Source organism: Styela clava, chromosome 13 (assembly GCF_964204865.1).
Source record: "Styela clava chromosome 13, kaStyClav1.hap1.2, whole genome shotgun sequence".
Classification (NCBI taxonomy): domain Eukaryota; kingdom Metazoa; phylum Chordata; class Ascidiacea; order Stolidobranchia; family Styelidae; genus Styela; species Styela clava.
Window position 1 is genome coordinate 16,022,501 of NC_135262.1, and position 5,000 is coordinate 16,027,500.

Below are 5,000 nucleotides of genomic sequence, written 5' to 3' on the forward strand. Positions count from 1 at the left end.
TTCACTTTCATTTCGCCTGCGAGTCTCGAACCACTCGACGACTCGCGCTCATGTTAGACTCCTTGGTCCGTGTTTCAAGACGGGTCGGGAGGGTGGCCGACGTGGCCACGGACCCCGAGCGCGTCGACGGCGCGCCACCGAAGCGGCAGCCCGCCGAACACCGGCACTGCGTACAGTGCAGGCGAACGACAAGCCAGCCGAACGGCGACGGCCGCACACAGAGAGCGCGCGGCATCCTTTCCTCGATCCGCCGCCGGGCCGCACCGCCCGCGCGCTGTAACACCCCCGCCGGAGCGGAGGCCACCTTCGCGCGGGGACTTAGACCGACGGCAAACCGGTCGTGACCCGCGCCGGTCGCTAGTGCGCTGAGACGGTGCGCGAGCCGACTCGGCAGCGGCGCCTTAAGCGTCCGCGAACCGAGACGGCGCGCCCCCGCACCCAACTGAAAGCGAGCCGGCGACCTGACGGGCCCTCCCGTTTGCCTCTCAACGGTTTCACGTACTCTTGAACTCTCTCTTCAAAGTGCTTTTCAACTTTCCCTCACGGTACTTGTCCGCTATCGGTCTCGCGACCGTATTTAGTCTTAGGTGGAGTTTACCACCCGCTTTGGGCTGCATTCCCAAACAACCCGACTCCGAGAAGACCCGAAGCGGCCAAGGCAAGCGCCCCTATGGGCCTAACACCCGCCGTGGGACGAGGCCTCGATCAGAAGGACACCGGCGCTCGCCGTCAGCCGCACTGGGACTTCCGTACGTCACAACTCGGCGCGCTCGAAAAGCGCGCAGATTCGACGCTGGACTCTTCCCGGTTCACTCGCCGTTACTCAGGGAATCCCTGTTGGTTTCTTTTCCTCCGCTTAATAATATGCTTAAATTCAGCGGGTGCTCTCGCCTGAACTCAGGTCGTATGTGTCAAGCGGGCCGCTTCTTACACGGCCCGCTGGCATCGCAAGTCGTCGCCGCCGGCGCCGACCGAGCGCGTACCGTCGCCGCCTTGGCCCACGGTCGGTCTTGATCTCGTGACCGGACCGACCGACCTGGACCCGCCCCTCGAACGTAGTTGAACACGTCGAGGGGCCGGCGGTGTACGGGACACGCGGTCGCGCCGAGAAAGCTCGGCGACCGCTTCAACTTGGGGCGACGCCCGGCCGTCTTTGCAGAGGCCAGGCGACGGCCCTCGGGTGAGGACGAACGCGACCCTGAGGCAGACGCGGTCCCGGGATTGACCCGAGACCGCAATTCGCGTTCAGAAGGTCGACGTTCAATGTGTTCTGCAATTCACATTACTTCTCGCACTTGGCTGCGTCCTTCATCGACTCGCGAGCCGAGTGATCCACCGTTAAGAGTCGTCCTCGACGTTTCGCCCGGCGCCGAAGCGCGCGGACGTCACACTGTGGGATCGACCACAAAACCACCACCGACAACAACTGCACAAAAACACCAACAAACGGCGCCGAGCGACCGCCGGGCTGGGCCGGCGGCACATCGAGCGCGGTGCCCAGAAGCCACCATCGCACTCGGCTGCCTTGCTATGCCAACGTGTTACGCGTGTCGCACGGGGCGGAACCCCGATTGACGGCCGCCCTCTCGGCGGCACCCAAAGACAATTCAGTGCGCGGTCGGCCGGGGCCTACCACCACCTTCGGTAATGATCCTTCCGCAGGTTCACCTACGGAAACCTTGTTACGACTTTTACTTCCTCTAAATGATCAAGTTTGATCGTCTTCTCGACACGCCGACGCGGCCGTTGCCAGCCGCGACGGGGCCGATCCAAGGATCTCACTAAACCATTCAATCGGTAGTAGCGACGGGCGGTGTGTACAAAGGGCAGGGACGTAATCAACGCAAGTTGATGACTTGCGCTTACTGGGAATTCCTCGTTCAAGGGAAACAATTGCAAGTCCCTATCCCAATCACGAATGAGGTTCAACGGGTTACCCGGACCTTTCGGCCTAGGTTAGACACTCGCTGCTTCACTCAGTGTAGCGCGCGTGCGGCCCCGGACATCTAAGGGCATCACAGACCTGTTATTGGTCAATCTCGTGTGGCTAAACGCCACTAGTCCCTCTAAGAAGTTAGACGCCGACCGAGAAGGTCGCGTAACTATTTAGCATGCCAGAGTCTCGTTCGTTATCGGAATTAACCAGACAAATCGCTCCACCAACTAAGAACGGCCATGCACCACCACCCACAGAATCAAGAAAGAGCTCTCAATCTGTCAATCCTACCTGTGTCCGGGCCGGGTGAGTTTCCCCGTGTTGAGTCAAATTAAGCCGCAGGCTCCACTCCTGGTGGTGCCCTTCCGTCAATTCCTTTAAGTTTCAGCTTTGCAACCATACTTCCCCCGGAACCCAAAGACTTTGGTTTCCCGGAAGCTGCCGGAAAGGTCGTCATGGTAACGCCTCCCGATCGCCAGTTGGCATCGTTTATAGTCAGAACTAGGACGGTATCTGATCGTCTTCGAACCTCTGACTTTCGCTCTTGATTAAAGAAAACATTCTTGGCGAATGCTTTCGCAGTAGTTCGTCTTCCGCCGATCCAAGAATTTCACCTCTAACGGCAGAGTACGGACGCCCCCGTCTGTCCCTCTTAATCATTACCTCGTGCTCCGAAAACCAACAAAATAGAACCGAGGTCCTATTCCATTATTCCATGCAACACTATGCAGGCGAACAGCCTGCTTTGAACACTCTAATTTTTTCAAAGTAAACTTATCGGCCACCGCCGACACTCAGTCAAGAGCACCGACGGAGAACCGAAGGTGAGGCGAACGCAACCAGTGACACGCCTTGCGACGGACCGGCGGCGCTCGCCCAAAATCCAACTACGAGCTTTTCAACCGCAACAACTTTAGCATACACTGTTGGAGCTGGAATTACCGCGGCTGCTGGCACCAGACTTGCCCTCCAATGGATACTCGTTAAGAGTTTTAGGATGTACTCATTCCAATTACAGGGCCTCGTTAGAGTCCTGTATTGTTATTTTTCGTCACTACCTCCCCGTGTCGGGAATGGGTAATTTGCGCGCCTGCTGCCTTCCTTGGATGTGGTAGCCGTTTCTCAGGCTCCCTCTCCGGAATCGAACCCTGATTCCCCGTTACCCGTTATCACAAAGGTAGGCACGTAGCGTACCTTCGACAGTTGATAGGGCAGACACTTGAATGATACGTCGTCGGTGCAGAGACCGTACGATCCGCGTGGTTATCCAGAGTCATCAAACGTCACAGGACGAACCCGGTCGGTTTTGATCTGATAAAAGCGCGCCTCCCGAAGTCGGCGCTTAATGCATGTATTAGCTCTAGAATTACCAGAGTTATCCACTTCGCTTACGAGACCAAATAAACCAAGACTGATTTAATGAGCCATTCGCAGTTTCGCTTTACGAGAACTCGTACTTGCACCTGCATGGCTTAATCTTTGAGACAAGCATATCACTACTGGCAGGATCAACCAGATAGCTGCGACAGCTGCGCTCGGCCCTTGCTGGGCCGCCCGGCGCGTGCTCGTCGCATTCGTTTAAGACCGAGGCGATCGCCTGCGGCCGTACTCAGCTTCGAGAGTCGCTGGCCGCGACGTCCACGCTCTCGCCGGCAGTGCCAGGCGGAGCGATTTGCGTTTTTTCTTTGCTCGCCCTCTCTCGGGCTCGATCCATTCAGTTTCGCACAAACAAGAGCTCTGCCGGCCGCCTGCAGCGGTGCCTAAAACCCGGGCATAACAATGCGACCGTTCTGCTAGGCCGACAAGCGCTCAAGCCAGACGCTCGATCGAACGCCCCCTACATATTAGTCGAGACAACGGCTCGCTCATTAGCATCGCGTTTGTACTTTAACTTTTTTTGGCTCGGCTTCTTTCGACGCCGATGCCGGCGACGCAGCACTCTCTCGCCCGCCAGCCACCGAGAAAAGGGTGCGCTCCGACCGGCCCCGCACCGCTCTTTCTTGGCTCATTCGAAATTACTGTCTTTCGCTCTGACATGCCTTACCTAGGGTTAGGTTAGTATGCTTGCACGTTTGTACTTTAACTTTTTTCGGCTCGGCTTCTTTCGACGCCGATGCCGGCGACGCAGCACTCTCTCGCCCGCCAGCCACCGAGAAAAGGGTGCGCTCCGACCGGCCCCGCACCGCTCTTTCTTGGCTCATTCGAAATTACTGTCTTTCGCTCTGACATGCCTTACCTAGGGTTAGGTTAGTATGCTTGCACGTTTGTACTTTAACTTTTTTCGGCTCGGCTTCTTTCGACGCCGATGCCGGCGACGCAGCACTCTCTCGCCCGCCAGCCACCGAGAAAAGGGTGCGCTCCGACCGGCCCCGCACCGCTCTTTCTTGGCTCATTCGAAATTACTGTCTTTCGCTCTGACATGCCTTACCTAGGGTTAGGTTAGTATGCTTGCACGTTTGTACTTTAACTTTTTTCGGCTCGGCTTCTTTCGACGCCGATGCCGGCGGCGCAGCACTCTCTCGCCCGCCAGCCACCGAGAAAAGGGTGCGCTCCGACCGGCCCCGCACCGCTCTTTCTTGGCTCATTCGAAATTACTGTCTTTCGCTCTGGCATGCCTTACCTAGGGTTAGGTTAGTATGCTTGCACGTTTGTACTTTAACTTTTTTCGGCTCGGCTTCTTTCGACGCCGATGCCGGCGACGCAGCACTCTCTCGCCCGCCAGCCACCGAGAAAAGGGTGCGCTCCGACCGGCCCCGCACCGCTCTTTCTTGGCTCATTCGAAATTACTGTCTTTCGCTCTGACATGCCTTACCTAGGGTTAGGTTAGTATGCTTGCACGTTTGTACTTTAACTTTTTTCGGCTCGGCTTCTTTCGACGCCGATGCCGGCGACGCAGCACTCTCTCGCCCGCCAGCCACCGAGAAAAGGGTGCGCTCCGACCGGCCCCGCACCGCTCTTTCTTGGCTCATTCGAAATTACTGTCTTTCGCTCTGACATGCCTTACCTAGGGTTAGGTTAGTATGCTTGCACGTTTGTACTTTAACTTTTTTCGGCTCGGCTTCTT

General features: G+C 57.2%; 2 non-coding genes and 1 pseudogene across 2 annotated transcripts; all 3 read right to left on the bottom strand.

Annotated features, from left to right (window-relative positions):
• Positions 1 to 905, bottom strand: part of LOC144431793 (large subunit ribosomal RNA) — a 3,644-nt pseudogene extending 2,739 nt beyond the window's left edge.
• A 288-nt stretch (positions 906 to 1,193) lies between these two features.
• Positions 1,194 to 1,347, bottom strand: LOC144431678 (5.8S ribosomal RNA). Its single transcript, XR_013480234.1, has one exon. It is a non-coding gene; the product is annotated as a 5.8S ribosomal RNA (ribosomal RNA).
• Positions 1,348 to 1,645: 298 nt separating this feature from the next.
• LOC144431604 (small subunit ribosomal RNA) lies at positions 1,646 to 3,455 on the bottom strand. The gene has a single exon (XR_013480167.1). It is a non-coding gene; the product is annotated as a small subunit ribosomal RNA (ribosomal RNA).
• Between the last annotated feature and the right edge of the window lie 1,545 nt (positions 3,456 to 5,000).